General features: G+C 41.5%; 1 protein-coding gene across 1 annotated transcript in view; it reads left to right on the top strand.

Annotated features, from left to right (window-relative positions):
- The window catches only part of LOC124122507 (dual oxidase 1-like), a 74,506-nt gene that overhangs the window by 38,969 nt on the left and 22,458 nt on the right, over nucleotides 1–13,079 (top strand). The gene's annotated exons all lie outside the window — the stretch shown is intronic.

The raw sequence follows: 13,079 nt of genomic DNA, 5'->3' as shown, positions 1-13,079 counted from the left end.
CATGACTTGTATACCATAACCCAACATCAGGTAATACATCTACACATGACTTGTATACCACAAACCAGCATCAGGTAATACATTTACACATGACTTGTACACCACAACCCAGCATCAGGTAATACACCTACACATGATTTGTACACCAAAACCCAGCATCAGGTAATACACCTACACATGACTTGTATACCACAACCCAGCATCAGGTAATACACCTACACATGACTTGTCTACCACAACCCAGCATCAGGTAATACACCTTCACATGACTTGTATACCACAACCCAGCACCAGGTAATACACCTACACATGATTTGTTTACCAAAACCCATCATCAGGTAATACACCTACACATGACTTGTATACCACAACCCAGCATCAGGTAATACACCTACACATGACTTGTATACCACAACACAGCATCAGGTAATACACCTACACATGACTTGTACACCAAAACCCAGCATCAGGTAATACACCTACACATGACTTGTATTGCACAACCCAGCACCAGGTATACACCTACACATGACTTGTATACCACAAACCAGCATCAGGTAATACACCTACACATGACTTGTATACCACAAAACAGCATCAGGTAGTAAATCGTCACATAACTTGTACACCCAGCCCATCATCAGGTAATACACCAACACATGACTTGTACACCAAAACCCAGCATCAGGTAATACACCTACACATGATTTGTATTCCGCAACCAAGCATCAGGTAATACATCTACACATGACTTGTATACCACAACCCAGCATCAGGCAATACATCTACACATGACTTGTATACCACAAAACAGCATCAGGTAATACACCTACACATGATTTTTATTCCGCAGCCAAGCATCAGGTAATACATCTACACATGACTTGTATACCACAACCCAGCATCAGGTAAAACACCTACACATGATTTGTATTCGGCAACAAAGCGTCAGGTAATACACCTACACATGACTTGTTACCACAACCCAGCATCAGGTAATACACCTACACATGACTTGTATACCACAACCCAGCATCAGGTAATACATCTACACATGACTTGTATACCAGAACCCAGCATCAGGTAATACATCTACACATGACTTGTATACCAGAACCCAGCATCAGGTAATACACCTACACATGACTTGTATACCAAAAACCAACATCAGGTAATACACCTACACATGACTTGTATACCACAAACCAGCATCAGGTAGTAAATCGTCACATGACTTGTACACCACAACCCATTATCAGGTAATACACGTACACATGACTTGTACAGCAAAACCCAGCATCAGGTAATACACCTACACATGACTTGTATACCACGACCCAGCATCAGGTAATACATCTACACATGACTTCTATACCACAACCGGGCATCAGGTAATACACCTACACATGACTTGTATACCACAACCCAGTATCAGGGAATACATCAACACATGACTTGTATACCACAACCCAGCATCAGGTAATACATCTACACATGACTTGTATACCAAAACCCAGCATCAGGTAATACACCTACACATGATTTTTATTCCGCAGCCAAGCATCAGGTAATACATCTACACATGACTTGTATACCACAACCCAGCATCAGGTTAAACACCTACACATGATTTGTATTCCGCAACCAAGCATCAGGTAATACATCTACACATGACTTGTATACCACAACCCAGCATCAGGTTAAACACCTACACATGATTTGTATTCCGCAACCCAGCATCAGGCAATACATCTACACATGACTTGTATACCACAACCCAATTCCAGGTAATACACCTACACATGACTTGTTTACCAAAATCCAGCATCAGGTAATACATCTACACATGACTTGTATACCACAACCGGGCATCAGGTAATACACCTACACATGACTTGTTTACCACAACCCAGCATCAGGTAATACACCTACACATGACTTGTATACCACAACCCAGTACCAGGTAATACACCTACACATGACTTGTTTACCAAAATCCAGCATCAGGTAATACACCTATACATGACTTGTATACCACAACCCAGCATTAGGTAATACACATACACATGACTTGTATACCACAACCCAGCATCAGGTAATACACCTACACATGACTTTTATTGCACAACCCAGCACGAGGTATACACCTACACATGACTTGTATATCACAACCCAGCATCAGGTAATACACCTACACATGCCTTGTACATCACAATCAAACACCAGGTAATACACCTACACATGTCTTGTATACCACAACCCAGCATCAGGTAATACATCTAAACATGACTTGTATACCACGTCCCAGCACCAGGTAATAAACCTACACATGGCTTATATACCACAACCTAGCATCAGGTAACACATCTACACATGACTTGTATACCAGAACCCAGCATCAGGTAATACATCAACACATGACTTGTATACCACAAACCAGCATCAGGTAGTAAATCGTCACATGACTTGTACACCACAACCCATCATCAGGTAATACACCTACACATGACTTGTACACCAAAACCCAGCATCAGGTAATACACCTACACATGACTTGTATACCACAACCCAGCATCAGGTAATACATCTACACATGACTTGTATACCACAACCCGGCATCAGGTAATACACCTACACATGATTTTTATTCCGCAGCCAAGCATCAGGTAATACATCTACACATGACTTGTATACCACAACCCAGCATCAGGTTAAACACCTACACATGATTTGTATTCCGCAACCAAGCATCAGGTAATACATCTACACATCACTTTTATTGCACAACCCAGCATCATGTAATACACCTACACATGACTTGTACACCACAACCCAGCATCAGGTAATACATCTACACATGACTTGTATACCACAACCCATTATCAGGTAATACACCTACACATGACTTGTTTACCACAACCCAGCATCAGGTAATACATCTACACATGACTTGTATACCACAACCCAGTACCAGGTAAAACACCTACACATGACTTGTTTACCAAAATCCAGCATCAGGTAATACACCTATACATGACTTGTATACCACAACCCAGCATTAGGTAATACACATACACATGACTTGTATACCACAACCCAGCATCAGGTAATACACCTACACATGACTTTTATTGCACAACCCAGCACGAGGTATACACCTACACATGACTTGTATATCACAACCCAGCATCAGGTAATACACATACACATGACTTGTACATCACAATCAAACACCAGGTAATACACCTACACATGTCCTGTATACGACAACCCAGCATCAGGTAATACATCTACACATGACTTGTATACCACGTCCCAGCACCAGGTAATAAACCTACACATGGCTTATATACCACAACCTAGCATCAGGTAACACATCTACACATGACTTGTATACCACAACCCAGCATCAGGTAATACATCAACACATGACTTGTATACCACAAACCAGCATCAGGTAGTAAATCGTCACATTACTTGTACACCACAACCCATCATCAGGTAATACACCTACACATGACTTGTACACCAAAACCCAGCATCAGGTAATACACCTACACATGACTTGTATACCACAACCCAGCATCAGGTAATACATCTACACATGACTTGTATACCACAACCCGGCATCAGGTAATACACCTACACATGACTTGTATACCACAACCCAGTACCAAGTAATACACCTACACATGACTTGTTTACCAAAACCCAGCATCAGGTAATACACCTACACATGACTTGTATACCACAACCCAGCATTAGGTAATACACCTACACATGACTTGTATACCACAACCCAGCATCAGGTAATACACCTACACATGACTTGTATTGCACAACCCAGCACCAGGTATACACCTACACATGACTTGTATAGCACAACCCAGCATCAGGTAATACACCTACACATGACTTGTACACCACAATCCAACACCAGGTAATACACCTACACATGACTTGTATACCACAACCCAGCATCAGGTAATACATCTACACATGACTTATATACCACAACCCAGCATCAGGTAATACATTTACACATGACTTGTATACCACAACCCAGCATCAGGTAATACACCTACACATGACTTTTATTGCACAACCCAGCACCAGGTATACACCTACACATGACTTGTATACCACAACCAAGCATCAGGGAATACATCAACACATGACTTGTATACCACAACCCAGCATCAGGTAATACATCTACACATGACTTGTATACCAAAACCCAGCATCAGGTAAAACACCTACACATGATTTTTATTCCGCAGCCAAGCATCAGGTAATACATCTACACATGACTTGTATACCACAACCCAACACCAGGTTATACATCTACACATGACTCGTATACCACGACCCAGCACAAGGTAATACACCTACACATGACTTGTATTGCACAACCCAGCACCAGGTATACACCTACACATGACTTGTACAGCACAACCCAGCATCAGGTAATATATCTACACATGACTTGTATACCACGACCCAGCACAAGGTAATACACCTACACATGACTTGTATACCACAACCCAGTACCAGGTAATACACCTACACATGACTTGTTTACCAAAACCCAGCATCAGGTAATACACCTACAGATGACTTGTATTGCACAACCCAGCGTTAGGTAATACACCTACACATGACTTGTATACCACAACCCAGCATTAGGAAATACACCTACACATGACTTGTATTGCACAACCCAGCACCAGGTATACACCTACACATGACTTGTATACCACAACCCAGCATCAGGTAATACAACTACACATGACTTGTATACCACAACCCAGCATCAGGTAATACACCTACACATGACTTGTATACCACAACCGAAACACCAGGAAATACACCTACACATGACTTGTATAACACAACCCATCATCAGATAGTACATCTACACATGACTTGTATAGCACAAACCAACATCAGGTAATACACCTACACATGACTTGTACACCAAACCCAGCATCAGGTAATACACCTACACATGACTTGTATACCACAACCCAGCATCAGGTAATACACCTACACATGACCTGTACACCAAAACCCAGTATTAGGTAATACACCTACACATGACTTGTATACCACAACCCAGCATCAGGTAATACACCGACACATGACTTGTATACCACAACCCAGCACCAGGTAATACAACTACACATGACTTGTTTACCAAAACCCAGCATCAGGTAATACACCTACACATGACTTGTATACCACAACCCGGCATCAGGTAATACACCTACACATGACTTGTATACCACAACCCATTATCAGGTAATACACCTACACATGACTTGTATTGCAAAACCCAGCACCAGGTATACACCTACACATGACTTGTATACCACAACCCAGCATCAGGTAATACACCTACACATGACTTGTACACCACAACCCAACACCAGGTAATACAACTACACATTACTTGTATATCTCAACCCAGCATCAGGTAATACCTCTACACATGACTTGTATACTACGACCCAGCATCAGGTAATACATCTATACATGACTTGTATACCATAACCAAGCATCAGGTAATACATCTACACATGACTTGTATACCACAACCCAGCATCAGGTAATGCATCTACACATGACTTGTATACCACGACCCAGCATCAGGTAATACATTTACACATGACTTGTAAACCACAACCCAGCATAAGGTAATACATCTACATATGACTTGTATACCACGACCCAGCATCAGGAAATACATCTAAACATGACTTGTATACCACAACCCAGCATCAGGTAATACATCTATACATGACTTGTATACCACAAACCAATATCAGGTAATACTACTACACATGACTTCTAAACCACAACCCAGCATCAGGTAATACACCTACACATGACTTGTACACCACAATCTAACACCAGGTAATACACCTACACAGGACTTGTATTCCACAACCCAGCATCAGGTAATACATCTACACATGACTTGTATACCACGACCCAGCATCAGGTAACACTTCTAAACATGACTTGTATACCACAACCTAGAATCAGGTAATTCATCTACAAATGACTTGTATACCACAACCCAGCATCAGGTAATACATCTACATATGACTTGTATACCACAACCAAGCATCAGGTAATACATGTACACATGACTTGTATACCACTACCCAGCACCAGGTAATACACCTACACATGACTTGTACACCAAAACCCAACATCAGGTAATACACCTACACATGACTTGTATACCACGACCCAGCATCAGGTAATATATTTACACATGACTTGTATACCACAAACCAGCATCAGGTAATACATCTACACATGACTTGTACACCACAACCCAACACCAGGTAATACACCGACACATGACTTGTATACCACAACCCAGCACCAGGTAATACAACTACACATGACTTGTTTACCAAAACCCAGCATCAGGTAATACACCTACACATGACTTGTATACCACAACCCAGCATCAGGTAATACACCTACACATGACTTGTATACCACAACCCATTATCAGGTAATACACCTACACATGACTTGTATTGCACAACCCAGCACCAGGTATACACCTACACTTGACTTGTATACCACAACCCAGCATCAGGTAATACACCTACACATGACTTGTACACCACAACCCAACACCAGGTAATACAACTACACATGACTTGTATACCACAACCCAGCATCAGGTAATACCTCTACACATGACTTGTATACTACGACCCAGCACAAGGTAATACATCTATACATGACTTGTATACCACAACCCAGCATCAGGTAATACATCTACACATGACTTGTATACCACAACCCAGCATCAGGTAATGCATCTACACATGACTTGTATACCACGACCCAGCATCAGGTAATACATTTACACATGACTTGTAAACCACAACCCAGCATAAGGTAATACATCTACATATGACTTGTATACCACGACCCAGCATCAGGAAATACATCTATACATGACTTGTATACCACAAACCAATATCAGGTAATACAACTACACATGACTTGTAAACCACAACCCAGCATAAGGTAATACACCTACACATAACTTGTACACCACAATCTAACACCAGGTAATACACCTACACAGGACTTGTATTCCACAACCCAGCATCAGGTAATACATCTACACATGACTTGTATACCACGACCCAGCATCAGGTAATACTCCTAAACATGACTTGTATACCAAAACCTAGAATCAGGTAATTCATCTACAAATGACTTGTATACCACAACCCAGCATCAGGTAATACACCTACACATGACTTGTATACCACAAGCCAGCATCAGGTAGTAAAATCGTCACATGACTTGTACAACACAACCCAGCATCAGGTAATACACCTACACATGACTTGTACACCAAAACCCAACATCAGGTAATACACCTACACATGACTTGTATACCACGACCCAGCATCAGGTAATATATTTACACATGACTTGTATACCACAAACCAGCATCAGGTAATACATCTACACATGACTTGTACACCACAACCCAACACCAGGTAATACACCTACACATGACTTGTATACCACAACCCAGCATCAGGTAATACATCTAAACATGACTTGTACACCACAACCCAGCATCAGGTAATACATCTACATATGACTTCTATACCACAACCCAGCATCAGGTAATACATCTACACATGACTTGTATACCACAACCCAGCATCAGGTAATACATGTACACATGACTTGTATACCACTACCCAGCACCAGGTAATACATCTACACATGACTTGTATACCAGAACACAGCATTAGGTAATACATCTACACATGACTTGTATACCTCAACCCAGCATCAGGTAATACATCTACACATGACTTGTATACCACGACCCAGCATCATGTAATACATTTACACATGACTTGTATACCACAACCCTGCATCAGGTAATACATCTACACATGACTTCTATACCAGAAACCAGCATCAGGTAATACACCTACACATGACTTGTATACAACAACCCAGCATCAGGTAATACATCTACACATGACTTGTATACCACATCCAAGCATCAGGTAATACATCTACACATGACTTGTATAATACGACCCAGCATCAGGTAATACACCTACACATGACTTGTATACCACAATCCAGCATCAGGTAATACACCTACACATGACTTGTATACCACAACACAGCACCAGGTAATACATCTACATATGACTTGTATACCACAACCCAGCATCAGGTAATACATCTACACATGACTTGTATACCACAACCCAGAATCAGGTAATACATCTAGACATGGCTTGTATACCACGACCCAGCATCAGGTAATGCACCTACACATGATTTGTATATCACGTCCCAGCATCAGGTAATACATCTACACATGACTTCTATACCAGAAACCAACATCAGGTAATACATCTACACATGACTTGTATATCACGTCCCAGCATCAGGTAATACACCTACACATGACTTGCATACCACCACACAGCATCAGGTAATACATCTACAGATGACTTGTATACCACAACCCAGCATCAGGTAATACATCTACATATGACTTGTATAATACAACCCAGCATCAGGTAATACACCTACAGATGACTTGTATACCACAACCCAGCATCAGGTAATACACCTACACATGACTTGTATACCACAACCCAGCATCAGGTAATACATCAACACATGACTTGCATACCACAACCCACCATCAGGTAATACATTTACACATGACTTGCATAACACAACCCAGCATCAGGTAATATATCTACACATGCCTTGTATACCACAAACCAACATCAGGTAATACAACTACACATGACTTGTATACCACAACCCAGCATCAGGTAATACACCTACACATGACTTGTACACCACAACCCAACACCAGGTAATACACATACACATGACTTGTATACCACAACCCATTATCAGGTAATACACCTACACATGACTTGTACACCAAAACCCAGCATCAGGTAGTACACCTACACATGACTTGTATACCACAACCCAGTATTTGGTAATACACCTACACATGACTTGTACACCAAAACACAGCATCAGGTAATACACCTACACATGACTTGTACACCAAAACACAGCATCAGGTAATACACCTACACATGACTTGTATACCACAACCCAGCATTAGGTAATACACCTACACCTGACTTGTATACCACAACACAGCATCAGGTAATACACCTACACATGACTTGTACACCAAAACACAGCATCATGTAATACACCTACACATGACTTGTATACCACAAACCAGCATCAGGTAATACACCTACACCTGACCTGTACACCAAAACCCAGTATTAGGTAATACACCTACACATGACTTGTATACCACAACCTAGCATCAGGTAATACACCTACACATGACTTGTTACCACAACCCAGCATCAGGTAATACATCAACACATGGCTTGCATACCACAACCCAGCATCAGGTAATATATCTACACTTGCCTTGTATACCACAAACCAACATCAGGTAATACAACTACACATGACTTGTATACCACAACCCAGCATCAGGTAATACACCTACACATGACTTGTACACCACAACCCAACACCAGGTAATACACATACACATGACTTGTATACCACAACCCATTATCAGGTAATACACCTACACATGACTTGTACACCAAAACCCAGCATCAGGTAGTACACCTACACATGACTTGTATACCACAACCCAGTATTTGGTAATACACCTACACATGACTTGTACACCAAAACACAGCATCAGGTAATACACCTACACATGACTTGTACACCAAAACACAGCATCAGGTAATACACCTACACATGACTTGTATACCACAACCCAGCATTAGGTAATACACCTACACCTGACTTGTATACCACAACACAGCATCAGGTAATACACCTACACATGACTTGTACACCAAAACACAGCATCATGTAATACACCTACACATGACTTGTATACCACAAACCAGCATCAGGTAATACACCTACACCTGACCTGTACACCAAAACCCAGTATTAGGTAATACACCTACACATGACTTGTATACCACAACCTAGCATCAGGTAATACACCTACACATGACTTGTTACCACAACCCAGCATCAGGTAATACATCAACACATGGCTTGCATACCACAACCCAGCATCAGGTAATATATCTACACTTGCCTTGTATACCACAAACCAACATCAGGTAATACACCTACACATGACTTGTATACCACAACCCAGCATCAGGTAATACACCTACACATGACTTCTACACCACAACCCAACACCAGGTAATACAGCTACACGTGACTTGTATACCACAACCCATTATCAGGTAATACACCTACACATGACTTGTACACCAAAACCCAGCATCAGGTAGTACACCTACACATGACTTGTATACCACAACCCAGCATCAGGTAATACACCTACACCTGACCTGTACACCAAAACCCAGTATTAGGTAATACACCTACACATGACTTGTATACCACAACCCAGCATCAGGTAATACACCTACACATGACTTGTATACCACAACCCAGCATCAGGTAATACACCTACACATGACTTCTATACCACAACCAAGCATCAGGTAATACACCTACACATGACTTGTATTGCACAACCCAGCACCAGGTATACACCTACACATGACTTGTATACCACAACCCAGCATCAGGTAATACACCTACACCTGACCTGTACACCAAAACCCAGTATTAGGTAATACACCTACACATGACTTGTATACCACAACCTAGCATCAGGTAATACACCTACACATGACTTGTTACCACAACCCAGCATCAGGTAATACATCAACACATGGCTTGCATACCACAACCCAGCATCAGGTAATATATCTACACATGCCTTGTATACCACAAACCAACATCAGGTAATACACCTACACATGACTTGTATACCACAACCCAGCATCAGGTAATACACCTACACATGACTTGTATTGCACAACCCAGCACCAGGTATACACCTACACATGACTTGTATACCACAAACCAGCATCAGGTAATACACCTACACCTGACCTGTACACCAAAACCCAGTATTAGGTAATACACCTACACATGACTTGTATACCACAATCTAGCATCAGGTAATACACCTACACATGACTTGTTACCACAACCCAGCATCAGGTAATACATCAACACATGGCTTGCATACCACAACCCAGCATCAGGTAATATATCTACACATGCCTTGTATACCACAAACCAACATCAGGTAATACACCTACACATGACTTGTATACCACAACCCAGCATCAGGTAATACACCTACACATGACTTCTACACCACAACCCAACACCAGGTAATACAGCTACACGTGACTTGTATACCACAACCCATTATCAGGTAATACACCTACACATGACTTGTACACCAAAACCCAGCATCAGGTAGTACACCTACACATGACTTGTATACCACAACCCAGCATCAGGTAATACACCTACACCTGACCTGTACACCAAAACCCAGTATTAGGTAATACACCTACACATGACTTGTATACCACAACCCAGCATCAGGTAATACACCTACACATGACTTGTATACCACAACCCAGCATCAGGTAATACACCTACACATGACTTCTATACCACAACCCAGCATCAGGTAATACACCTACACATGACTTGTATTACACAACCCAGCACCAGGTATACACCTACACATGACTTGTATACCACAACCCAGCATAAGGTAATACACCTACACATGACTTGTACACCACAACCCAACACCAGGTAATACAACTACACATGACTTGTATACCACAACCCAGCATCAGGTAATACATCTACATATGACTTGTATACCACGACCCAGCACAAGGTAATACATCTACACATGACTTGTATACCACAACCCAGCATCAGGTAATACATCTACACATGACTTGTATACCAGAACCCAGCATCAGGTAATGCATCTACACATGACTTGTATACCACGACCCAGCATCAGGTAATACATTTACACATGACTTGTATACCACAACCCAGCATCAGGTAATACATCTACATATGACTTGTATACCACTACCCAGCATCAGGTAATACATCTAAACATGACTTGTATACCACAACCCAGCATCAGGTAATACATCTATACATGACTTGTATACCACAAACCAATATCAGGTAATACAACTACACATGACTTGTATACCACAAACCAGCATCAGGTAATACATCTACACCTGACTTGTATACCACAACCCAGCATCAGGTAATGCATCTCCACATGATTTGTATACCACAACCCAGCATCAGGTAATACATCTACACATGACTTGTATACCACAACCCAGCATCAGGTAATGCATCTCCACATGATTTGTATACCACAACTCAGCATCAGGTAATACATCTACACATGACTTGTATACCACAACCCAGCATCAGGTAATGCATCTCCACATGATTTGTATACCACAACCCAGCATCAGGTAATACATCTACACATGACTTGTATACCACAACCAAGCATCAGGTAATGCATCTCCACATGATTTGTATACCACAACCCAGCATCAGGTAATACACCTACACATGACTTGTATAACACAACCCAGCATCAGGTAATGCATCTACACATGACTTGTATACCACAACCCAGCATCAGGTAATGCATCTCCACATGATTTGTATACCACAACCCAGCATCAGGTAATACACCTACACATGACTTGTATAACACAACCCAGCATCAGGTAATGCATCTACACATGACTTGTATACCACAACCAAGCATCAGGTAATGCATCTCCACATGATTTGTATACCACAACCCAGCATCAGTTAATACACCTACACATGACTTGTATACCACAACCCAGCATCAGGTAATGCATCTACACATGACTTGTATACCACAACCCAGCATCAGGTAATGCATCTCCACATGATTTGTATACCACAACCCAGCATCAGGTAATACATCTACACATGACTTGTATACCACAACCCAGCATCAGGTAATGCATCTCCACATGACTTGTATACCACAACCCAGCATC

Source organism: Haliotis rufescens, unplaced genomic scaffold, assembly GCF_023055435.1.
Source record: "Haliotis rufescens isolate VD_foot unplaced genomic scaffold, xgHalRufe1.0.p SCAF_1, whole genome shotgun sequence".
Taxonomy (NCBI): Eukaryota; Metazoa; Mollusca; class Gastropoda; order Lepetellida; family Haliotidae; genus Haliotis; species Haliotis rufescens.
This window is presented reverse-complemented; position numbering and strand designations above follow the sequence as displayed.